We start from the raw sequence: 26,974 nt of genomic DNA on the forward strand, positions 1-26,974 counted from the left end.
ACAGTTGGCTGAAAGGTGCAACTGAGTGGGAGAAGCAGTCATGCAAATTACTGTGGATAATGGGGATGTGAGAACCATGGTCTCACTGGTTAAAAAAAGCCTCTAACACACTTCAGCATTTTGGCAGCATTAGAAACAATTGCCTCAGCTTTCCAGGGGTCTGGCAAGGCCATCTGTAGAGTTATGGATGTCCACGCCTATAGTCAGCTCCTCTCACTCTGTTGCCCATGTTATACATAGGCTAGACCTGAGTCAGCATTCGTTAGCACATCATATGCCATTGCACAGTGTTGGTATCCAAGCTAGACTTGTCTTTCAAACCATGTGACCACTTTTTTGACTGGCAACTTATGCTGAAATTTAACTTGTATCCTAATTGAAATTAACTTCCAACGTATGGACAGCTTCTTGTTGAACTGCTGTGCCCCTAAGAAGGTAAGGCACAGTCCACAACTGTCCATTACACAGCCTATATTTTTAGCATGGAATTGTATTCTCCGAGCTTAGTTGTTATGGGCACAACTCAAAAAGGATATCAGGTGTTTCTCCAAACTTTTGCCTTGGGCCACAGTATATTTATGGAAGGCCACTTAGGCCAGGTTTGTTCATGATACCCTGGGGCAAGGAGGCCTCCTAAGAGGAAGTCAATGTCATTCTCCATTTCATCCTTCTTTCCCCATTTCTGGATTAAATAAATAAATAAATAGATAGATAAATGCACAATCAATCTGTTCTGTATAGCTGGAGTCTATATACCTGTACTAGCCTGAATATCCATTATGTATGATGAGTACATATATATGTATCATACGTATATGAATACATACACATTACTAGAGAATATTCCATCTGAGAGGACACAGTGCTAGAACTGTCAGTTTATGGGAGTGCAGATTTATGGTAACACCAATGCAGACCAGCAATAAACTTGCATAAGCACAGGTACTGGTTAACCCTAGAAACTTTCTAGTTACATACCATTGTCTTGAGCTACTTGTAAGAATGGCATTTAAGATATATAATGTAAGGACAGACATTGACATATTGCTCAATTTTTGCTGTTTCTACAGCTATTCTGACTCATGAACCCATTCCAATGCTGCAGTCTTGCCATATTGCATCTTATTACGTGCCAAGAGCAATAACATAAACCCTTTGTTTTTCCTACATGCTCCATTTAATCTCTAAAAGGAGGACTCAGCTCAATGGAGTGTGCATATATACCAACATTACAACAGTCCCATTCTGGAACCACAAACAGTTCTTGGTCATAAATTTCTAGACCACAGCAACGCACAAGTTAGGTGTATAGGTGAAAACTATAACAAGTTTAGTATCTAGTAAATTTAACAGTCACTTTGTGTAACATTTGCAGTAAACTTCTTCTAGCTGATTATATATTAAAGCCACACGCTCTAAAGAGATTTTGCCTTGTCTTGGCAACAGCTGAAAGAATAGGATATAAAGTGTGCAGAAGTTTATATTGCATTTCAGTAAGCTGATTCATTTCTTATTAGTTTTGGGCCAGTGTGTGTGGGGGAGGAAGGAAAGGGGAGGATGCACTCAGTTCTAAGAATATAAAATAAAAAAAAGTCAAACTATAAACATGGTATTTGAGTATAAATATAGACTGTCATATTTTCAACGACACTCTTACAGTAATTAGCACATTTTGGAAGTATATTATTTGCCTCCAGAAGGGGAAAATATGGCTTTACTGGAGCTGCATGTAAACAGTCTCAAGTGCAAGTTGGTATGATTTTTCCAAATTATGAATTTTAGAATAGACTAATACCCAACAGTGCTTGACACAGAAAAGCTACTGTTGATGCATACATAATGTATTTTCTAGAAAGCTAGGAAAGCCAGTGTATAGTAAGCTAAGATAGGACCTTTGTTGCCTGACTTTAGAAAATTACAGAGCGGTGGGCTAGACTCTCCTGAAATAGTCAGTCCAGAGGAGCAGACACTTAGAAGGGGTCATTAATCACTTCCCAATGTACATGCCTGCTTTACAGGTAACTCAAGTTCAGTTAAATGTATACCGCTCCAAATGACCACCATTATCTATTTTCCACCCATTGCTAAAATCTTCTGGTAACCCAACTATAACTTTCTCATAGAAGTCCAGCTTCTCAGCACTTTGTATACCAAATTTATAAAAACAATCTCTTTCAACCATCTTTTCTCCCATGTCCCAGATATATACTACCAGGGGAAGTTTTATATAGTGATCTGAATGAGCTAGCAGGAAGGAGCTTGTAAAATGGGATACAGGATATCTGGCACTTCCAAATGAGTAGAATTCCAGGAAATAGTCATACTTCATGGTACCTGCAGCTTAAGTAACATGTAGCTGTCATGTAGAAGAACAGAATGTACTTGTTAAATTATTTGTTTAATTTTCTTAACCCTGTGTCACATCCATAGTTTTAAATTATTGTACTTGTTTATTTTCTTTTGCTTTTAAAAGAGTAAGCACTAATTACTATGGCGTATAAAATTCTGCATGCTTTCCATTTGTGATCTCTCAAACATTGAAGGGTGCTTTCAATAATGTCTGATAAATTTACTGTTGCTAATCAAAGCAGTAGTCCATCTTCAAAGGGCAGTTGTATGTTGTTTAGGCTTCTTGTGAACAATCCCAGTAAGTCATCTAACAACTCTGCCTGACAAAGAAAATCCAATTTCAGGCTCCCCCATCTCTAGTTTTGCTCATTATTGGTTGGCATTGTAGATGTGAGGAGAGCTGGAAGAATTGGAAAAATAAACAGAAAAAATACAAGAGTAGAAAGGAAATGCTTCAGTTGTTCAAATATCAGGCATGAGATAAAAATTAAGACCAGACTCAGGCTAACTGGTGCCTGTCATTTAGGTTTTTCAGCCTTTATAGAGACAGTTGTTAATTTCCTAACCACGTGTTCACTGTAATTCAAGCATTATTCAGTGTTTACATCCAGTAATAAAATGTGATCCTAGCAACCTCATGAAGAAAAACGCCCTGCTTTTTCCTAAATCCTGTATTATAGGAGTTAGCATTTCTTTGGTTCATCAGAAAGCTGTAAAGGAAAGAAGTTGGGGAAAAAAAAAAAAAAAAAAAAAAAAAGCCCTTGGTGATTCCCAACAGTTTGCCTCCTAAGATAAACTTCCAGGCTGGGTTTTCTGTGAGCCCATTATCTTTCCTGCGGCCTTACCAATTAAAAACTTGAGTTGACATTAATGAAGACATTGTAAAGAATAAAACGATTGAGACCTAAAACCAGAAAATAATTGAGCTCTGTCTTGGGTGATGATAATTCACTAAACCTGTACAAGAAACAAAGATGAAAGGAGGGAAAAATGTACTCAATAATCTCATTAAAATGAAAGTGTAAGAGAAAGAGATAAAGATTTCTCAAAGAACAGAATGATTTCTTCAAAGAAGTAGGCTATGTTGGAAACCTCTTCCTCTCAAAAATCTTTCACATATGCTTTTCTAAGTTATGAAACTTTTTTTCCACTCGAGTATTATGTATTCTTGTTTTTAACAATATTACTTAAATGGCAGGGCAGTATATAGATATTATTTTTCCATTTACTCAATATTGAGTCCATTTTTTTATAAATGTAAAAGTGGCATTATCAAGAAAGCTAAAAAGAACAAAACTTTGGCATGTCATTCAGTGAAAAATAAAATATGTAAACTTGGATTTACTTCAGTATTTTATGTATTACACACTGTGTTCCTGGTTACATGTATTTTTTTTAATCTTTATGAAATGTAAAAAACCCATACCTTTCCAGACTCAACAATTCATTGCCTCAATTGATCATAGTCACAAGGATCAAAAATTCAGTGTTTATTGTCAAACTAGTCACTGTGGAGTGTGAGAAAGATAGCAGGGGAGTTGCAGGAAAGAAGGTGGAAAGAGAGTACAAACAAAAATCTGTTAAAAATAGTTGAGATGAAGCCTCCCTGTTCTTGAAGATTATGTACTGTACTTTCTGTTATATAATACAAAGAAAAATTATTATAGCAAATTGGCTGTAAAACCACAGACCAGTAACATTTTATTCTGGTTTTGTTGTGAGATAAAGTGTATTGTGGGCTTCAGGGAGTTGAAAGAAAGTACATTGGGGGAGAACTGCAGGAAGGAGTGGTTGAGATGAGTTTCCAACCTGCTAAAGGAAATAAAAAATGAGCAAACCTAAAAAAAGAAATGTGAAGAAAAGAGCAAGATGCACAACAGGAGAACCAAAGATGATGCAAAAACAGGCTTCTTTCAGAAGAAAAGAACAAGAAACAGTGACAGATTGGGATGATTATTCAAATCCATCTCTTTTCTCATATTTTGATTCTTCACATTACTAAGGGTGTTTCTTCTTCTCTTTTGGTCGAAATTGTAGGAAATAAAGTTTATGCTCCATTTTTAGGGTCTCTATATTTGACACCACACAGGAAACATGAAGTGTGAATAAACTCCTTTGTTATGCTGAAGCTGCTGAAAGAAAGAAATTTTGAAAGCAGCTGATGAAACAGAAAATTTATTATCATCTCCCCTTTAACTGGTAGGAGAAAAATGAGATTAATATTGGGTCTCATTTTAGCAGCCTTATACTGAAAAATTATTTTAAAGCTTTAAAATAATAATGCCATAAAATAAGAAGCTACTGAGTGCACAATTTCACATAATATCACACATAGTCCTCTAAAAGCCTAGTCCATCTGCATGAAGAAACATGACAAGCAATCTTGTGCATCACAATGGTAAAATGGAGAATAAAGATTCAGGAATTTCAAATTTCAAATTTTCTGATCAAGTCCTTCATAATCTGCTGAAAAAAATGACTGTGAAAGAGTAACTAATTTTTTTTTTTTTCCTTTGACTTAAAATCTTCAGCTTTGTGGAAAAGGAAAAGGACATAGGAGTCCTTGTGGACACCAAGTTGAACATGAGCCAGCAAAATGCCCTTGCTGCAAAGAAGTCTAATGGTACCCTGCGCTGCATTAGACAAAGTATTGGCAGAAGGTCAAGGGAGGTGGTCTACTCCCTCTCGTCAACACTGGCGAGCCCACACCTGCAGGGTTGTGTCTAGTTCTGGGCTTCCAGTACAAGAAAGACATGGACATAAGGAAGAGAGTCCAGTGAAGGGCTACTAACATGATTAAGGGGCTTGAGCATCTCTCCTATGAAGAAAGGCTGAGAGCTGAGACTGTGCAGCCTGGTAAAGAGAAAGCTTGGGGAGAGGGTGCAAAGAAGACAGAGCCAGGGTCTTTTCAGTGGTGCCCAATGGCAGGACTGGAGGCAATGGGCACAAACTGAAACACAGGAGGTTCTCTCTGAACATCACAAATATTTTTTTCACTGTGGGGGGGACCAAGCACTGGCACAGGTTGCCAGGGAGGTAGTGGAGGCTCCATCCTCAGAGATACTCAAAAGCTGCCTGGACATGGCTCTGGACAACTGGCTTTAGGTGGCCCTTGGGCAGGGGTGTTGGACCAGATGACCTCCAGAGCTCACTTCTGTCCTCAACCATTTTGTGATTCTGTGATTCTTCAGCTGGTTTTATTAACCATATATGGTTGTCTTTCATGCATTGGTTCAGCAGCAAGTTTCTTTTCAAGGTGTTTCATAAAACAACCTTTTTTTTTTTTTTTTTAATCCTTTTCAAGGAACTCCTTCCTTCTTTCCTTGCATCTCAGGGTAATATCTTCTTCCTTTTAGACGTCACAGTTCCATTTGTATGCTTCCTGGTACTCATTGTATTGCACTGACAGGATTATGACAACAAACTGCTACGCTTCAAAGTGATTCTCTAAATTAAAAAAAAAGTTTGTTACAATGGGTAAAATTACAAAACTTCTTGATTAATAAAGAGAAAAAATGTTTCATATTCATCAATATGTTTCAAATCAAGAACTTGAATCAAGTTTATGCCCTGTAACAGAATGAATTATTGGTAAGTTATCTCCCTTACAACCCTTTCACTGGAAAGTGAATGCAGTGAAATATTATGTAAATTCAAAGCAACAGAAGCACATGTAGATTAAATATACATGACTGAAATAGTATGCATGCTGTACTAAAATTATAAGAACATTTTTTCTCAATTAATTTTTTTACCAGTTTTGCAGAAATACAGAATTTGCCTTTTTATTTGCTGAAAAATTTAAGCTAAAATCCCTGGTTTTCCTCTTGAAAAGCAAAGGACAGATTTTTCAGACTATGAAATTAATCAGTTTATCATTGAAAGAGAAATACACTTATTCAAATTAATAATTCATAACATATAGCTAAAACCTTGTTTAATTTGAGGAGACAAAGAGGTAACAAGAAAAATTGCTGCAATATAGAAACGGGAAACATACATATTATATGAATAGCTTCTTCAAACATCTGTATATTTTAAGAACAAGAGTATCCAGCAAGGGACATAGTTTTCTTGTCTTAGTAGTTCAAAGTTATTTAACCATATACCAGGAAAAATTGTCAATAATATGATTACTTTCTTAGGAAATAGGTAATAAAAACTCTGCTAAAAGTTGATGGAATTATATTTATCATAATGAACTAGATTAATTATATCAATTTATTCTTCAAATATACAGAACTTTGTTTTTTTTCCTTTTGAATGCAGCCTGCCACCAACCCTCTACGTAGAGTAAGCATCCAAAGTTTATTTGACTGGCTAGTATAAAAAAAGAATAGTTAATACAGATTTTAAGGGTCAACATTTTAATAAATGATACGGAGTTAGGAAGAAATATCCATATTCCTATTCTCTCAAGCTTGTGGCTTTGTAAGGGTTTCCACATCTTTCCTTGGTCTTAATAGTTTTTGCTGTTGTCTAAGTTTGGACTTTAAAAAAGCCAACAGACAGATAATTATTTCCTGCTTTTTATATTATGTCTGCTTTAGAAATATATTTATTTATTAAATTATTTTATTTTAAAGTTATTAATTAAATCGACTGTTTATTAATAAATTACTATTTATTAAATTAATATGTTTGTTATTCAATAGATTTATATTATATATGCTTTAGGCACTACCCTCCTAGTGAAAAAGTTCCTCCTAAGGTGTGCTTTGAAAGTTCAAGTGACTTGTGCTTTTTTATACCACTTGCTATTACCTGGGACGAGTCTCTCATTTATGTAACCATTGTTCAAGCAGGCTGCTGTGACTATCTCCTGAGCTTTGTCAGAAAAAATGGTCTCACTTTATCCTCATAGGTCTCCTTACTAACTTGCTAACCCTTCCCTGAACTCTGATTTCTGGACAGCCTTCTTGAACTTGGATGGCCCAAAACTCAACATAGTATGTGCTGCTCAAGTAAACCAGAATCTTGACTTTTAACATTTAGGCTGACCTGAAGGAGAATATTTTATTTACAGACAAGTAATACAGTTTTACAAAGTATAGAACAGATGTAAAAGTCTTTGGTGAAATTAACATTTTAAAATTGCTCTGTAGAGTAATACTTAAAAGAAGCCAGATACTTTTTATTGTGAATGATTCAGGTAGACAAATTCAAAATTATGGGGCCTGTGATGTGCTGTCCCTAAGTACTGATAAGTGACTTATTTAGAAGTGCATTTTCATACACATTTCAGCTAAAGTACATTTGAATGTTCATACAGGATAATTAAACATTGCATGTCAGAATCTTATAGGAAAGGTGTTATTTTTAGTCATTTTAGAAGTACTTCACAGCATATCTCATCTTAACCACCTACTTTTATATTCTAGGTAAACATTAGCCTTCTTTTCATCCTTATTTTTAGCTAGTGTATTGCTTATGTGACCATGAGAGAGCGCTTGCTTTGATTTTTCATGAGACTGATTTCAAGCCATGTTGCTGGAATCTATTGCTCTAAGTTTGCTCATAGGCTGCTGAGATAATATTGCTTTATCATGAATGTATGCTATGAAAATTATATTAAAAAGTGAGACAGAGAGAGAAAGAGACCAGACCTCACTGTTGTGATTTTTTTTCCAAAATCTCCATCCATGGAATCCCTGCTGCTTTAGCAATATTCTCACTTGGACATTTCTTTACTGAGCAGAAAGTAAGAATCCAACACATGCTACAAATGGTCTAAAAGTGGTGGTTTTACTGAACTGAACCAGTTAATTCAGAACATAAAGCAGTGGTGTAAGGAATTTGCACAAGACAATGTTTTCATAATCCTGTTTGCCCCAGGTACATTTTACTGATCCAAGAGACACCATGCATCAGTGATATGGTTGTATATTAGCATCATGCCCATTTTTATCCGTGTTACCAAACTAGAATCTGTGTGCTGAATCTTAAGCAGTGATTCATTGCTGCCTTGAACTTAACTACTTTTGTAGGTCCTGAGTTTGCTTTAAAGGCTGCAGTAGGCAATCTGAGTTTCGTTCAGATCACCTCTGTGGATTTGAAGCACTTGTGTGGGGGCCGTCAGTGATAGTAAGATTGATTGGCATCAGCTAACTTGACTAGTACAAGAGGACTTGGGGAATAAAAACATGTTTAGGAAACTTTGTTCTCCAAAGAAATATTTAGGAGAATTTTTAATAGGATTTTTCATCAAAGCAATTAGCATACAATTTTTTTCCTAGAACACATGATGGCCTTTTGAACAAGCAAATAGTTGTTATCTCTGGAAAACTGAACCTAGGCAGTCCTGGAGCAAAGGAAGCAAGTACTACATTTGTGACAATCCTTCCAGCAGTATAATTTTGCTGTTGGTAGTGGTGGTGTCACTTACTTTTAGTGAGTGATGCTACTTTGCAGGGATGCTATCTCAGAAATACTACTACTACTATTCAGGTGTTAGGTCAAAGCCTCTTGTTCTTGCTCCCTACAAGACACAGAGGGAGAGAAGAACATTGTATTATATGCAAGAAAGCATCAAGAAGAGATCAGTTCAGTGACCATCTGCTAAATTAATTACAAATTGTAAATATTAATAAAAATACATAAATTCAGAGTATATAATAAAAGCCTGTACCAAGTGGTAGGCTGTAAGTCAATCTATCTTTTTTCCTGTCTTCTGGAACAGGGTACTGTTAGGAAACACAGAACATGCATTTATTACAAATCTCTGGTGCTCACTGAAAGTTCTTAAAAGGGCATCAGTTTTATTTTTAAAGCCATCTTCAGCATCTGCCTTGGAGATGCTCTTTCCCCTTCTGTGTTCTCTGAAGTAGCCAGGCAGAGCGCATGATCCTGCTCCTTACTGGTGAAGACTTCTCCTGGCTTCAGAAGTAAGTTCAGTCTGTATCCAGCAAGAGGCATCCTTTATATAACTTTGTAAATACTAAATAAATAAACTAAAAAGTAACGCTATTGGATTTTATTGTCTAAAAAAATTGTTATTTGTTTTAATTTACAGGGTTCTTCATCTGCCGATTCTGTATCTGTCAGCAGACATTCTCCTGTAAGCCACAGAGTCGCATGCTGTCACTAGAGAGTCGCTGGACATTAAGGCTGCTTGAGCAGTTTGAAAGAAAAAGCATGAGGCGACAGCTATTCTTTGTAAAGTTCAGTAAAGCAGAGACAGCCTTGAAGCAGAAAACTCTGTTTGATCTCAAGTTATTTTCCCTCTTCAGCATCCACCAAGTTTATCTCAAGCAGAGGTGTATGTTGCTTCCAATTGTTTGAGACAAGCAGGTATTATATGCAGATGCTTAGAGGATGTGCACAAAGGAGAATATGCCCTGTCCACCGTAATGGACTTGAACTGATGAGAAAAGGACATATAAGTTCAACTTGCAGAGCAGAAGAAAAGCCAGTTCTGGACCCTGGAGCAAGTATGTGACTTTCTTCCATGTTATACTCACATCTTATCAAAATTTATCTCTGCAAGGAAATACTGAAAGAATATCAGTGAGAATGAAGCTCTCGGATGAGTATCTCAGGTCAGTGAAGAAACCAGTCAAACCCAATGAATTATCTTTCAAGTTAACTTCATGTTTTTACCTATGAATTTTGGGGGTCAGTGGTTTTAGCTAGTTTGGAAAAAGTTGAAAACAAAGGCGTTATTTATATCAGAGCATCTTGCATGTTCCAAGGGGAGTTATCTTCTCAGTTGGCCAATCTTAAGAGGACTGCTGCAAGTATGGTTCATAGCCGACTCCTTTAAAAACAAAACAAGTAGCAAGGGACTCATGATCATGATCCATGTAATTTTGCACATCTTACTCTGATACTCCTTTTGTAATGTGATTTCAAAAAGAAAAATAAAAGTTTTCTGTTAATTATGACTTCTGCGAGTTTTTTTTTTCTATTGAAAACCCCCATAATTTGATAAAGTATCACTTCCCATTCTTTCGGTAACTCCAAGTTTTCACTTATTTGCTCTTTTTTTCATGTTCCTCTTTCCACCTTTCCTAGGCTATCCCAACAGGGAAATGTCTGTGTTTATACCACACTAAATAACAAATAGTACATAAAAATTAACAATCACAGGCTAATCTATTGAGAAGGTATATATATTGTGGAGGTAATTAATTGTATAAGCAATATGTGTGCAAATTACATATACGCTGAAAGAGAAATAAATTTTGCATGATTACCTGTTGGAAGGAAGATTCAGGATGATCTTTCAGTATCATAGTTAAACTTTTGTGTTCAAACCTCTAGCCTAGTGATAACGCCTCATACATAAAAATGTTACATAGCAAAAGTTTACTTCCAAGCTACTTACTAAAATCTGAACAACTATAATTGTGCTATTTGATTTAGTCAGTTTCATTTGTGTTGTATGACAGCATGGTTACACAAAAAAACCAGATAACATTATTGTGTGCTGTGGTGGGATTTTAATTTTTGGTTGTTTTGTTTCTACTAGTGTTCGAGAACCTAGGAAATCTACCTTTCATGACAATAAAAAAAGGTAAACAACATAGCCTTACTCCTTTTAGAAGTAACAAATACCCCTATTTTTCAGTCCATCTCATATGTTAATGTAAAATACCAGTGATGAGAAAAATTGCATACAGTGGCAAAGTTAATTGCACTATCTAAAAATTCAAGATGCTTAATGGAATGTTGTCTCTCTAATAGAATAATTAACTTTGAACTTCTACTTTTTCTACAAAACCCCTTCATTGTCTGGGGTTTTTTTGGCTGAGCTTTCTGAAAATTAGAAGTCGGGCTACTGACTTATTCTGAGGGAATATAAATCTCGGGAAATACTGTCTTTGCACACAAACCTTTATGCAACCAATAAAAGGAAAAAAAAAAACAACACTCTAAAAATATAAATAAAAGAGATGCAAAACCTCATAGGTTTATTATTTATTTGAGAAGGAGAAAGCATTTTATGTTGAAAGTTTAGGATAAAACCCAAACTAATCTTTTAGATACAAAAATGCTAGGATAATATTTGAAGTTGTTAGAGGGGGAGGAATGTTCACTTACTGGAGCTTACTTTAGAGATAACATTTATTGAGAGTCACACAATTTTTGTAACTTTGTAAATTTGGGAAGACAGCAACTGTACTTCAAAACTCTTTAATAACAAAGGAATTCCCAAGATGATAGGTTGCTCTTACAGGAATGCAGTTCTGCAAGGTGGCAGAGCATTGCTTCTGTTCTGCTCAGGCTCCAAGCATAAAGGAGCCAGCATTGTACAACAGTGGTTTGGTTGGGGTTTTTTTTGGTTTGGTTTTTTTTTTAACTGATAACAATTGCAAAAAGGCAATAGACGAGATAGTAAGGTATATCATGGGTACTGTGGAAGAAATAAAGTGGAGATGAAAAAAGGGGAGGAGTGTGTAACAAAACAACCAGAGCAAAGACGAGCTTTTGAAAGACTTAGAAAAAAAATAATCAATAGTAACAGATGGTTTCAGATGTGTCAGAAAAAGGAAATACCAAGAAAGCTTAGGGTCAATGTTTTTTTCATATCTATTGCTAAACAATTACAGTATCTGTATTTAGGCAAACAATGTTTAGAATTTAAAAAAACAAACAATACAACTCCAAATTTTTGGATTGAGCTTATGTTTGATTGATAACTAAAAGTGTGGGTGAAATTTTTAACCTAGCTGCTTTTTTTATGTCCCTCACACACATAGGACCCGAATGCAGTCTGCAAAGGGTAAAATTTGATGTCAATTAATTCTAAAGGAGACTAAGCCAGCTGCAGTGTCCTAGAAAAGTGTTTCCATATTTCTTTATGTGGGTCTTGTCAGACTAGCTTAGAGCCAACACTTTACTTCTACCGTGTGGTCTAGTAAACATGCTTTTGTCTGTTCCTGGTGCATTTGGGAATTACAGCTGACTGAGCTCACTCTCAGCTAAAGAGAGAACATTCAGAACAAATGCTTGCTTCATGTTTTATTTGTGATCCATAACTTATTACTGCATTATTTAATAGAATGAAAGCATTGACATACGCTATGTGGAAAGTGATCTTGTTTCCTGTGTTTTGAGGAAAGGGTTGGTTCTTCATTTTAGAGGTGGTAAACTTACTCTTAACTGCAAGTTCAAGTCAGGTGTGCCTTGACTTGTGTAAGGCCTTTGACATGGTTCCACAGAATACCCTTGTCACTACATTGGAAAGGTATGGGTTTGATGAATGGACTGTTCTAGGAACAAGGTATCGTCTGAGTGGCTGCTTCCAACAAATTACAGTCAATGCCTCCACGTCCAAATAGAGATCAGTAACAAACAGTGTCCCTCAGGGGTCCATACTGGGACCAGCACTGTTCACAGTCTTTATTAATGATACAGACAGTGGGATTAAGTGCACCCTCAGCAAGTTTGTGGATGACATCAAGCTGAGTGGTACAGTTGATATGCTTGAGGGAAGGGATGCAACCAGAAGGAGCTTGACAGGCTTGAGGTGTGGGCCCCTGGGAACCTTATGAAGTTCAACAAGGCCAAGTGTAAGGTCCTGCAACCGGGTTGGTACAATCCCCAGTATCAATGACCGACTGTGGGAATACATGGATTGAAAGCAGTCCTGCAGAGAAGGACTAGGGGATATTGGGGGATGAAGAATTGGGTATGAGCTGACAACATGTGCTGGGAGCCCAGAAAGTCAATTGTATCCTGGGTTGCATAAAAAGAAGCAGGCCAAGGAAGGTGATTCTCCCCTTCTACTCAGTAGTCATGAGACCCCACCTGGAATAGTCCATCCAGTTCTGGGGTTCCCAGTACAAGACAGACATGACCTGTCAAAGCAGGTCCAGAGGAAGTCTAGAAAAATGGTCAAGAGCTGGAACACCTCTCCTGTGAAGAAAGGCTGAGAGAGTTGGCATTGTTCAGCCTGGAGAAGCGTCCAGGGAGACCTTATTGCAGACTTTCAATATATAAAGGGGGTTTATAAGTAAGATGGAGGAGACTTCTTACCAAGGGGGCAGGGGGACATGGGACAGTGATTTTAAACTGAAAGAGGGTAGATTTATATTGGACAGAAGGAGGGCTTTTGTTACCATGATGGTGGTGAGGCACTGGAACAGGTTGCTTATAGAAGTGGGCCCCTCGTTCCTGGATCTGTTCAAGGTTAGGCTGGATGGGGCTTTAAGCAACCTGATTTAGTGAAAGATATCCATGCCTATAGCAGGGGGGTTGCTCTAGATGGTTTTAAAAGGTCCCTTCCAACCTAAACTGTTCCATGATTCTGCAATTCTATATATTTTTAAAATGACTACCATGTATATACATTATACGGACAGGTTTTAAGGAAGGTTATGGTTTTTTCTAATTTTGTCTTCCTTCACCTAGCAAAATCGGTAGGATTCCAGCCTTTACTTTCTACTACCACATTTTGTTTCTTAGATTATTGTGCTTGTGAGTCTTAAGACATCTGGAAAAACTTCACATTTCAATTATCTGTAGATTTAGTAATATATCCTGTTGACAAAGGCTAAGAACTTCCTATTCCCTTTTGAAAATTAACTGCATTCTGTAGACAAGGAGTCATTTACAACCTATATCAGAAATTCGTCTTTAATGGAGAGGAAGACAGATATTTGGTACATCTGACATCTGATTAAAACCATCTAGTTTAAGGAACTCAAGAAAAGCCCTATTCTTCTTCCATGGACAATGTTTTCTTGCAAAAAAATTGCCAGAAAATATTTGACAAACAAATTGATTGTTTTATCTCTTAGCCAAAACAACAAGAAAAAGAACAAGAATAATATTTATTTATATTTTTACACTGCATTATTTTTTTTCTGTGGGCTCTTACTACCCACATCCTTTTTTTGTCCTGGTATGAAGAAACCGATAAAATGATACTGCTAATACACCAAGACCCCAAGTATGAGCACTGTCTCCTAGGTGCCTAAAAATTCTTGCAGCATTTTCATAAACAGTGACACTGAATTACTCTGAAATCAGAGGATCCACAGAAAATCTGGGACTTTGTGCTGCAGATTTGTTTCGTGTATTCTATGGAAAGGAAAAAAAACCCCGTAAAAATCCAAAACTTTACACAGGGGAATGCACAATGGGGTGATGGAGAGGTAAAGTAGACTTCCTCAGCCTCTTTTAAGGTAACAGGTCAGGTCAATAATTCATACTGAATTTCCTTGTGCATTTTTAATGTTTAATTTTATTTATTTATTTATTTTTGCACAATAGTAGTCCTACTGCTGTAAATTTTAGTACACTAAACTAGACACAAAAAGAGTACTGCAAGGAAACATTGCAGTGAGTGTTGCATTGCGGGGACCTGTGGGTTTTTTGTTTGTTTATTTGGGAAAGTATGTTCACCTGACCTAATATATGCATGAAATCCCCATATTTTCAACAGCCCACCTGTTTCTATATGGCTTCTGCATGCATCAAGAATGTTGAATTAATGGAGAAAGTTCTATAAATAGCCTTGATCAGTGATAATAAGAATAGTAAATATACATATGACACATTCTTAAGGGAAACAGGATGCTAGAGAGGGAATGTGTAATAATGTTTGAAATGGAAGGAAGTACACTTTTTTTCACTGCACCTCAGTTTCCACCCATGTTCTACAGACTTACAGTTATTCATGTTTCAGACCATAAAGAAATGGTGAATTTATGGCTAAGTACACATCATTTTCTTCAAACAAGTAATCCATTTTAAGTTAATGGAACTGATCTTTGAAAGGTAAAGAGGATTTGCCCCCAGAATGTGTGTTTAGGAAAGATCTATGAAAACATCAATACTTGTTACATTCCAATAGCTCTTACAGGATCACCAGTTTTGAAAGAAATGCTAAAGATAAAACCAATGTTTGCTTCAAAACTGCTTTTTCTTTTTACTAAACTTCATTTTGGTCTTTCCTTATTTTCTATTAAAAATACTGTACTGGGTTAAATAAGATTTTTGGCTCTTTTGAGCATGAAAGATTAAGTTGTCAAATTAGATAAATTTGTTTATTTTTAATAATAATTTGGAGGTGGGAAAAATGAAACAAACTTAATCTGATACAATCCACATGTGAAATGGAGTTTATCTTAATCACCTAGTAAATTTAAAAATATTTTTGCTGATTTATAGAATATTGGCTTTTTTAATGGTGTTTTCTTTGCTGTGATTAACATGTTGTAGAAATGGAAATTCCTTCTTAGTTTGAGGAAGTTTCAGTAGAAACTTGGATGAGTTTAACAAATAATTAATACTCATGTCTGTATAGAGTTTACTGTCTGGGTGTCTTTCAGCTGTAATATTGCAGTGCTTATGAATGGGGACCTGATTAAAATCATCAAAGGAAAAAAAAATAGTATGAAGTTCATGAAGAAAATTAGGGTGATCTTAAAAAATCACATAGTCACATCCTAGTTCTACAAAACCATTGAGTCAGAACCTGAAGTATATTTCTAGTGTCAGGAATTAGAATGAAATACATTCTTAACATGTACTTGGATAGAGCTCTCCTTGATGGCCTTGCAAATTTTTTCTTCCCTCTCTATTCACAGTTGTACGTCCTTGGTGGATATTGACTCCTCCTAATATGTGCATGCATGGGTTTTGTATAATAAATGGCTATGACCAAGTTGCCAATTAAAATATGTGTATATTGTTATGAATGCAAATATCTTTTAATGAGAAAAATAACAGTCTTTAAACACTCAGACTAACAACTGAAATCCACAGAGTTTTACTGTGACTTACAAAACCCCCTAACTTGAGTCTTTATTTATATACTTTTACAACCTTTATAGCTTAATCACAAGTGACCTTTATTATGCTTCTTTCTGCTCTTTCATTGTTACCTTGGTAATACCACTCCCCACTAATATGATTATAGACAGATTTAGTGTTTCCTTTTAAAATAATAAAAAATAATGAAAGAATTAACTATCACATACATCCGTTTTGATTTTTCGTCATCTTCTGGAAATTGTCAATTAAAAACAACAAAGGAAAGGTGAGACTTTTAGTCCAAAAATCTTTTAGTTTTTCCATTAGAAAAATTGGAAAAGTCCAATTTTAACAATCACACAGTTTAAATGTAGCCTAGAAAAGAAGAAAATGTAACACCACTGAAAAGTATAAAATGAAATGCTCAGATTAAATCTACTAGAAATAACTAATTTGGCTGCAGTGTCACTGCAGAAAACCTCTTTTTGCATGTAATGAATAAATGGGAAACCAATTTAGTAATTGTAGAATTCCAATTAATTTTCCTGTAAACATATTTTCATGTATACATCAGCTGTTTAAATAATAGTTGAAGATGGGATTTCTATTTATTTATTTATTTTTACAGCTTTTCAGTATTTTCTTGGTGACTTCTGAGGAGCACCGTTAGGCAAAACCTTAACTGAGGAACTGAGAAAAAGACAGTATTGCAGGCCTTTAGCCAGCAAGTGTATAAGTTTGTATTTAATTCTCTGCATGTGGGGAGCTCTTTTACACTGCAAATCCTGTTTAAGTGCAGAAAGCTAATCACAGCCATGTATGTGTGAAGAAACTAGACCTTGTTTTCCCACTGAGGTTAAATTCTACATTTTTCTTTGCTAACTCAAGTTTTATCAACTTTGAAATATTTTAGATTAATCTTTGCCTCAGGCATGTGGTAAGCAGGGTGATTTACCTTCTTTTATTTTTCATTGAAGTGGTGGAGGGAAGTAACATATGATCTAGAAGCTATCTTGCTGCTTAATAGCTTGGCAAGATTATGCAATATGTAAACTAGTGGAAAAAAGCCTAGTTTTTCCAAGCATCTGCAAGCAATATATAATATTTACTTTTTCTTGGCTCCATTTAGGAATTTAAACCTCTGAAAGGTTTTTTATCCTGTGCCTTTTTCCAAGTCTGAAATGACAAGTTTCAAGTAAAACTACTTCCCTGGGACAGCTGCAGCATCTCTGTTCACAACACAAGTGCTCTGCTCTACTCTGCTCAGAACTTCTTAGGTCTTGAGAAACCTGTCTCTTTCTTTTCTTCACTCCTTCATCCAAGGTTTGGTCTTTTAAAACAGAAATGAAGTAATCTGCATCCAGTGATGATTTTTCAGGCTTTTACTGATTTTCTTTAGAGATAAATTCTATCTATTAGAAAACAAACTTCTCTTCTGTCACCTGACAACTGATAAAAAGAAGTTTGATCTTCCTTTGCTTCTATGCAGTCTGAGTTTTAATGTGATAACAAGACAGGGTGTCTGATATCAGTTTCTGTTGGATCCAGGTAAGCTAGACACTGGTTAGGTGATCTAGCTAATTTATGATCATATAGTTTCACCTGGAGATAGTGGGAAGGTTTCTGGGTCCTCCAATGTTTTCAAAGTTGATAAAGAAACTGAGTGTTAGAGCATCTCCACTCTATGAGAACAGTGTAGAAAATCTTGCTGCAAGCCTACAGGTTTGATGGGAGCTGTTGGATTGTTGCCATGACTTTCCCACACAACAGCCTCTGCTCTTACTTCCTTTGACATATCAGACAAAGCATACTTTAAGTGGCAGCAAAGTGATTATCTAATTTGAAAATAGACTCTATTTACATTGGAGAATCTCCTTTGACTTATTCTGGCCTGAAATGCTTTATCTTTTTCTGTTGAAAAAGCTGACTGTCCCTCAGGTTTGTTCAAGGGAAATGTATTTAGTCGCCCATACTGATGAAGGCAGGGCGTGTTGCACAAGAAATGCAGAAGCCTCTAGATACAATTGTGTGAGCAAACATTTTCAGGGAAAGAGTGCCATACCTCTGCTACTGTTCAGCAACTTGTGGTGAAATGTTTCAGTAAATAAAGAAGGCTGCACTTTCCCAGTGGTTGTCGAAGCCCTGCAAACTGGAACTGATGAAAGGCTCTGTTAATTTCTGTAGTGTCAAAATGAAGGGGAATGAAGCAAGATTACTAACTCAGGGGAAAGTAACAACCTGAGAAAGCTGTGAATACCTTGGTTTTCTTCAGCAATGGCTGGCACTATGCTGGGTGGCAAAGAGGAAAGCAGGCTTTGCACAGTGTGTGCTTGACAGAAAGAGAGCAAACAGTCTTCAGGAGGAACAGTGCAATTTCTGAACAATGCAGGCAATGTCCTGTGGTTAAACTGAACTGGGAATTGAATAGCTGCTTCCCAGCCATACTACCATTCCTAACAATTAATTTGTTTCTAACCTCAGATTTCCCACAAATCTTTGCACTCCTTTATCCATACAAATATCAAATTAATTACTCATATTACATAAAATTAGCTTCAGCATGGAATCAACCTTGTTAATTTTAGTTTCTTATAATTATGATTTTGACTCATAAATAGTATTGTGATCAGATTATAATGTACTGAATATTTTATATGTCAGAGTATCCTCTGCGTCTGCTCTGGTGACATTTTAATCAAGAAATTATCATAATTTGTTAGCAGAATAGCCAAGAGGTTGCTAGCAGTCCTCTAGAACCTTAAAAAGTCCCTGTCAGTTTGTGGGAGCACAGATATCAAATAAGCTTTCTTTTAAGAAAACCTGGAAGGATATGTAATAAAACTGATCAGAATACTTTCTTTGGAAAATTGTATTTTACTGAAAATTCATGGGTTTGTAGGATCATTCAGGCTGGAAGGGAGCTCAGGAGGTCCCTCATGCACCCCTGCTCCAAGCAGGGCCAGCTGTGAGATCAGACCAGGTTGCTCAGGGCTTTGCCCAGATGGGTCTTGAAACCCCCCAAGGATGGAGCCTGCCCACCCCCCCGGGCAGCCGGTCCCTCTGCCCACCCCCCGGCCTGCCTGCCCTCACGGGGGAGAGGTTTCGCACCCAGCCTGAACCCCTCTCGTTTCAGTTCACGCCTGCTGTACCTTGTTGCCCTGCTGCCCCCTCCCCATCCCCTCCCCGTAGGCACTGGGGTGGCTGTGAGGTGCCCCTGAAGCCGTCTCTGCCCCAGGCTGGACAAGCCCCACTGCCCCAGCCGCTGCTCACAGGGACACCCTCCAGCCCTGAGCATCATGGGGGTGAACTCACCCCAGGTTGTCAGCATCTTTCTGTGTTGAAAGGTACCCAGTACCAGAAAGGTACGCCACAGTACCCAGATGTGGTCTAACAGGTCCTGGCCAGAGGAGACACCCCCTGGCCGGAGCTCCCAGAGGTGCTCCTGATGTTGCAGCCCTGGATGTGGCTGGCCATCTCTGCAGCCAGGGCTCGCTGCCAGCTCCTGCCCAGTTCTCAGGGCCCTCCAATATCAATAGCCTGGCTGAAGTGCAGGTAAATGCCATCCACTGCTCTCACTTTGTCCACAGATGTAGTCATTATATTGCATAAAGCAATCAGGTAGGTTATGCATGATTTATCTGTGGCAAATCCATCCAGACTGTTCCCAATCATTTTCTTCATGTGTCCAATCAGAAGCTCTGTCAAACCTGAATAAGGTGTAAGAACAGAGAAAGGAAATTCTGTCTTTAATTAGATGGTTAAATTCTGACTTAGAGAAGTGAGTAGTTAACAGCTTTGTTCGACTGATCTGAAAAGAAAAATTCTGCTGTGATTAGGCAGCCTATGGACTTGCACTGGTGACTTTTACAAAGCCACCCTAAATGCTGAGGAGGACATAGTTTCCCCACAGTGCTCTGTTTTATGGAAAACTGTATCCTGCAAAATGCTGTTTTAATTAAAATGCTCAAAATGCATCTGTTTCACTAAGAAACAAAGATAATTCTGAAAACCTCAGAGGCTGCCCAGGAAAACAATTTCTGTCCTTAGTTCACTCTTGTAAATCCTAAATGAATTTGTTAACATGTCACCTAGCAGACAAAATTATAACACAAGGCAATTGTCACACAAAGTAATAATGACTTAAAAGGAGCCCACAACAGCATCGATTACTGGAAGCAGATATTTTTCTGTATGCATCTTTCAACAGGTTTCTACTGAAGAGGTTAAATAATCTTTAATGTCTGCTTGAGTTTGAGGGACATCACGCTTCATGTGGGATTTATATAGGCTTTTTGGCTGTTTAACCTACAAATTTCTCCAAAGACCTGAGTATATATACCTCCAAAGGAAGGTATTTGACAAACCTATACCAAGGCTACAGTAATGGGAAGAAAGGGAAAGAAATGTGAAAGGATAAAGTCTTATCAACTATATATTTTCAAGACACTAGTCATTAAAGAATTATTTCAATTTGAAAAACAAACTCCTTTCCTCAAAAAAATCAAACTAGACCCTTGCCATAATATGAGTGAGAAAATTATAAAGTGACTTTGACTGCCTGGGTAAAAAAAGGAAATTTAGAAAGAATAATTGTGTGGTGGTGGTTGACTCAGAAAAAAAGCAATGCTAGTCAACACAAATTACCATCATGAATGAAATACAATGTTTATTTTCATCTAAATTTTGCGGATCAGTGAAGCACTTTGAAGACCTGCTGTATATTTCATGGAAAAGGTTCTATGCTTTTAATTTGTGGTTTTTGTTAATGAAAAATGCTAAGGAAATAATTTTAAAGTTTTTATATGAAAAATAATAGGCACACCTCTGTAGATGCACACAAATGGTTTGGGTGCTTTAGTCACTGCTTGGACTGCATATTTTAGAAAATCTTGCAAACTGACAAGACAATTTTGGATAATCGTCATTCCCTAAATACGTTACCTTGATGGGATAATGAGGGTATTAAAGAAAAGTTGTTTAAAATTAATTTTTGGGATGTCCTTACATGAAGGAATTAAAATGCTGCATAAAAATCTCACATTTGAAAAGAACAAACAAAATTTCCTGAAGCAACTGCACAGTTCTATTACTTTTTTGATATGTAAAATACTTCTGCAAATTTATTTTAGCTCATTATCCCTTCAATTTGTCATATTCACATAAGAACATTTTTATTAGTACATATTTAAGAGTGAAACATATTTTACGGAGTGTTATAATGTTTTATCATTTCACAGCCCTTTCAAATGCAAAATAAGTTAGATAAAGGGCCATTTTGTTTATAATAAAAAACGCTTAACAAATCATTAGTGGCCTAAGTTTCTAACTAACTGAGCTGCCACCGATTATTTACTGTGTCCACTTGACACAATGCTGATGGAAAAGGGAAAAATCATTTGGACCAAACCTGCCTGACCAGCCCTACACATATGCATGCATGCCTTTATGAGAGTAGTAGGAGATGCTCTGTGAAATACAGTTTAGAGTTAAGGTTGCCTGCAAATCAAGCGATAGACGTGCAAATTAAGTGATTTAAAACATCAAATGATTTATTAAGAAATTGACTTGTACATGAAGCCTGGTCTTTTGTCTTTTCTACTCTGTTGAAATGAGAATTTGTGCTAGATAAAAGCACCAGTATTCTGTAGACTCTTAATAGGCCTCCACCAATTACAGATGAAAAATAACCAGTCTGTGTTAGCAAAGCAGTTAGCATAGGTCATTGCCCCTATTTCCTTAAAAAAAACAACCAACCAAACAGACAAAAAAAACCCCTCTTTTGCATAGTTTTGAAATACAGGTTTTGCCTCTAGAACTGTTTTCAAGTGAGTAAGAGATCTATATGGATTGTCTGGCAAGATGTAATCTCCTATCTTTTATATGCAGTTTTTCCTACAAAGAAATATGCAGGCAGTGTGAATACCTCCAGGTATACAGGTGTTCTGTTACAGAGTCTTATCTATAGAGAAATATGCCTCGTGCTCAGCTGCCTCGCCAGACAGCAGACTTGATAATACTTCATGGCATGGACTAGAGCTGAGAACTTAAACATTGCTATAAGGTAAGAATAGGTGAACCATGTTTCAGTTTATATATGCACACAACAAATTCTGTCTTTTTCTTTCCCTGTTTTTTCACACCTCTGGCAGCTTTGGAAAATCTAGTCAATGTAGATTCATCAGGTAGTGCTGTGCAGGAGTCCATGAGGATAATATCTTGCTATTGTCCTGCTTGTTATACCTGAACATATGGGAGGTATAATTAATCATTTTATGCAGAAAAAGAAAAAGCACCTTGATTACTTTCATCAGTCCTCAGAAGATATTACTGCCCCAATTTTCTTTTTACGTGTCTGTGTGTATATGTATATAGTTTACTACAGTATAAACAAACACTTTAAAATATTTGATCTAACTTGCTGGCAGAAAATTGTGTTTATTAGTGAGACAGACAAGGGTACGAGAAAAAGGGAAATGTGAAAGGTGTTTTGGTTTGTCCTGTGGAGTCAATGGAAACATTAGAAACTGTCAGGAACAGCAGTTCTCAGGAAAGAGCATAGTTAGCACTGACCGTGACTGGCGAGGGATGAAAGTGGTCCTGCAACACAGCCAGTGTCATTACTCGGCCCTGCTTCTCCTTGCCTATCTAAACTGACACGAAGTTAAGAACCTCCTATCTCATGGGATGCTTGAGACTTTGTAGGTGGGCATCAATTAATAAAAGCTTCCACGCAACTGTGTACACTCTATAGAAATAAGTATACATACCTCAAATTCCTTTCTTCCCTTTACTCTTTCTGACCAAGTTTTTTCTTTTTCATGAAGCACATGAAGCTTCAAGAAATAGCTTTGCATTTTACACAGAATTGCTTCTGGCATCTTGCAACAAACATACAGTTCCTAGTGACTAATGAATTTTGACTAGACTTAATGCTAAACTCTGAGAAAAAAAAAAGAAATAATTGTAAATAACTTGACAAATAATAAGTCATCACACAAAGTCTTGAACTTCCTTATAAGCTCTTCTAATAAGTGTCATAGTAAGTATCATCATAAAAAAAAAAACAACAAAAAAACGGACCCTGAGTATTCTGTTTCATTTTAATCAGACAGCAGGTGACAAATATATTGTAATGGAATCAGGCTGGTATCATACTTAATCTCTCAGTGTGCTCATTTCCTTTCATATCTTCTTAAACTCACTCTTTAAATTCCATATGCCAGAGGAAATATTCATATATTATCTATGTAATTAGAAAATTTCAGACCTCATTTGGTTGTATAAAGCATAGTAATTAGCTTAGTAAAGGATATTTCTTTTCTGCTGTTTTGATAGTTTTCTTTATGTGCTGCCTGAGTTTTTCTGAAACAATTCAATATGTTCTGAAAAATTACAGACCATTTGATTTCAGAAAATGCCCACTTAGAAATGGGAAAAAATATATGTGCACATGTGTCTACAAAAGGAAGAACTATTGTGAAGTTTTGAAGAATTCCTAGAAGATTTTATTAATATATTTAAATTTATTCTGTATTGTCCTACTCTTGCTATAGATCACCTATCTTTTTGATAGAAATGTAATCAAAGAAGTGCCTAATGGGAAGTGTTCACCTCTGTATGTTTATCAACCTACTAAAACTGAAAATCCTTCTGCAATTGATTTCATGGTCATTGTTTTGGAAGCCCTTTGATAGGAAGTCATACAAATGAGTTGACAGAGCTTTCTGTAGCAGCCTTCATTGTGTTGCAGATGAGTGAGTTCAGTACCATTGAAAAGTGACTATTCCACAAAACAAATTACCTTAGTGAGAGTTTGTGACACTAAACCATATTCAGGGGATGCTGAGCATTGCAAAGATCAGGGATTTGTGTTTTTCTCTGGAGCTGACATCTCACCTTTCAGAGTCATCTGTTTTAGCACATGTGCACAGTGCTGAAGAATCTGAGTTTTTCCTTTGCACTTCTTAGATGTATTTGCATTTATGGTCTGGATAAAAAGAAGGCATTTTCTAATTGAGGGGAGACATCTCTTTTTGAGTTATATTGCTGGTAAGCTACAAGCAGAATCATTAGAAATCTAGAAATCATCGACTTGAAAAGAAACAGGAATAAGTAACTTCTAATGTATGTCTGGTGTGTGACTCATAATCCAATGTTTTCAGTATCTGTCTTAGCCAGTTCCTTCGTACCTGGATAAGTGAATCTATTAGTGTCAGATAGTTAAACAGAGTATTTAGGATTTAAATATTGAGACTGCATTTTCTCTAGCTGAGAATAATGTCCACAAGGGAGAAAAAAAGAACCAGCAGGTGTTTCTATAAATGACAAATATGCCTAAAATACTACCTGTTAAAGCCTATAGGAGGGGAATGAAATAGATGGTATTTGTTTGGGACATATATAGTTACAACTTCTGCTTAAAGTTAGCTCAAACCAAACTCTACAATTTCCTTTCTTTCTCTCGGTTGAAGCTAGCTAACTTTCCTACATAGAAAAGTAACATGCTCTCAAGCTGGCAATCAGTGGTTTAAAAAAAAAAAAAAAAGGAAAAAAGAAAGACCTAATTTATGTAATGAAGAAAGGTGTGTTTATATTCAATAATTCTTACCAGTGACCCAGGCAAAGCTGAACTTTCCTAAAGCATAAAATGTAGCTCGCTGTTTTTGCTGTGGCTTGGCAGACCTAGATTTTTGTGAAACTGCTAATGTGTTTTTCTCTATAAAGTATTTTGAAGCTGTGCAGAGGCAAAGGGTGGTCAATAACTTGGAACAATACCCTAAACATAAAGTTTTAATTTATTTTTTTATTCTTCCCACCACTCTCAATTCCTCACATAGATTATATTGATGTCTACTTAAAATGCAAGCAGCAGTTTTTTAAAAGGGTTTTGCACGTCTTGATAAATCTCTGCCTAACCACTCTTCTATAGATTGTGAATTGCTTATGGTCAGAAGACTTTTTCCTTTAGTCTGAAAAGTACAGTCTCATAATTAATACATCTGTATTGCTGCCTCTGCTACCAGCTGTATTTTTCTTGTTTTACGGTTTAGTGGCATTCCATCACAAGCTTTACATTTTCCTTGTTTCAGTGATATTTAAGGTATCTGTGCTTCTCTGATTCAGAGTAAGATAGATGCACTGCCATCTTCTGTTTGAGAACCTAGTTCCTCATGTAACCTAAAACATCCGTAGACATCTTGGTGGTGAGGTTGGAATAAATATCTAGGTCAATACACGTGTACTGAATATAAATCAGCTTCCATGCCATGAGAAAGCCTCTGGAATGGTAGGTAACCCTGGGCAGATCATCTTGATTCACGCCTCTAGTTTTGTAGGCAAAATATTTCAGTTCTACGCTATGTACCAGATGTGCAGAAAATTGTGATTAAACCATTTTTTTTTTATTCCTATAAACTCCTCTTTGTTTGCTAACATTTTTATAGGCAGAGTGACATCTCTTTTTTCTTAGCACGTACTTAATTGAATCTAAATAAATCATGAATGGCCTCACTTCACATTTGTAAATGCATTCTGAAATCCAAATATAAGACATAAATTTTGTTAATGCAGGAAGCATAAATGCTGTGGAATTAATTTTAATGGCTAAGTGTTCATTTTCAATAACCTCTGTTTCATAAGTCTATAATAATTATAGAAATAACGTCCCTGGTTATTTGGCGATTAACACATTTTGATGATGAGAAGATTCATTCATTGAAAAGAAATGTGTGCTTTTCCTTATGCCAGGATTCCTGTTCCTTCCTTGGTCAGAGTGGATAGTAAGAGTAACAAAATTTAGAGAAGTATACCACTGTTCAGCGGACCAGACAACATTAACCTGTTCTTCCCCACTCATACTCCTTTTAATGCCAAAGAAAAAAACCTCTGCCTCAGTAGTGTCTCAACATGCTAATGCTACTTGGCCTCAGCTGTGCTTCCAGTCTGCAACTCCATAATTGTAACAAATACAGGGCCTTCCTATCTCGGTGGGTTTGCGGGAAGTTTCATATCAAATAGAGAGTGAAGCATGGAATCTGTGCCACTGATTCCATCACAGGCGACTGTGACACAGGCAGATCTTGATCAGCAGATTACAGCTTAATGAATCAGCTCATAGGAACCATTGTATGTTTTTTGACCACCATAATATTGTGGTTAGAGGATCCCAAACTTCTTTGATTTAGTTCTGGAATGCATTGGAAAGAGAAGGTTCATGTGGATCTGAATGTGTCTCCTTGTTAGTTTGATTTTTTAAAAGCTGAGAGTTTTCCAGTTTCTCGCTGGTTCTTATTTTTGTAATACAGGATCATGATAATTTTCTGTTTCCACCAACATGCTCCAACATCTGCTAAAGAGCTGTGTTCTAATATGGGCACTAAACCCAGAAACAAGTGGACCTTATGCCCTCAGACTTTGGTATGATATTACAGTGGAGAAGGTTCTTACCATTAGATTTAGAGAGTTAAACATACATTTATTCATATTCTAAATTATAAGGTTCTGGAGGACAAAGAGGTGGCATGAGTAAATGAAAAATCACTAACTAAACCCCTTTGATTTAAAATTAGAGTTTTGTAGACAGCTGTCCCCCAAACTGGACATAATGGCAATATTGAAGTTACAGAAACATCTATATTCATCACAATACCAGTCTTAAATCATTAATTCAATACCATTAGAACTTCCAGCTGTGGTAATACATTATTGATGTTAACATACTATTTTTTACCTGGTCTTCAGCATCCAAATTATCTCCCCACTCCTCAAATATAATGCACCTGGGATTTGACATATTATAAATAAAGATGAGGTCCCATTTTCGTTAAGCTGCAGCAAAGATTATGGAATTTGCAATAAGTAAAATTATCTGTCTCAGTTATTAAATGGTATCTTAAACTTTGTTTTATATACTCTGTATTAT

The 26,974-nt window shown here is 36.5% G+C and overlaps 1 protein-coding gene and 1 long non-coding RNA gene across 2 annotated transcripts in view; both read left to right on the forward strand.

The window, feature by feature from the left end:
• The window catches only part of LOC129784318 (uncharacterized), a 55,794-nt gene extending 45,562 nt beyond the window's left edge, over positions 1–10,232 (forward strand). Inside the window, exon 2 of the long non-coding RNA XR_008746889.1 lies at positions 9,362–10,232. This is a non-coding gene — a long non-coding RNA (uncharacterized LOC129784318). The remainder of the gene's footprint in view (positions 1–9,361) is intronic.
• The window catches only part of NALF1 (NALCN channel auxiliary factor 1), a 490,070-nt gene that overhangs the window by 161,477 nt on the left and 301,619 nt on the right, over positions 1–26,974 (forward strand). The gene's annotated exons all lie outside the window — the stretch shown is intronic.

The sequence above is a fragment of the Falco peregrinus genome, chromosome 4 (genome assembly GCF_023634155.1).
Source record: "Falco peregrinus isolate bFalPer1 chromosome 4, bFalPer1.pri, whole genome shotgun sequence".
Taxonomy (NCBI): domain Eukaryota; kingdom Metazoa; phylum Chordata; class Aves; order Falconiformes; family Falconidae; genus Falco; species Falco peregrinus.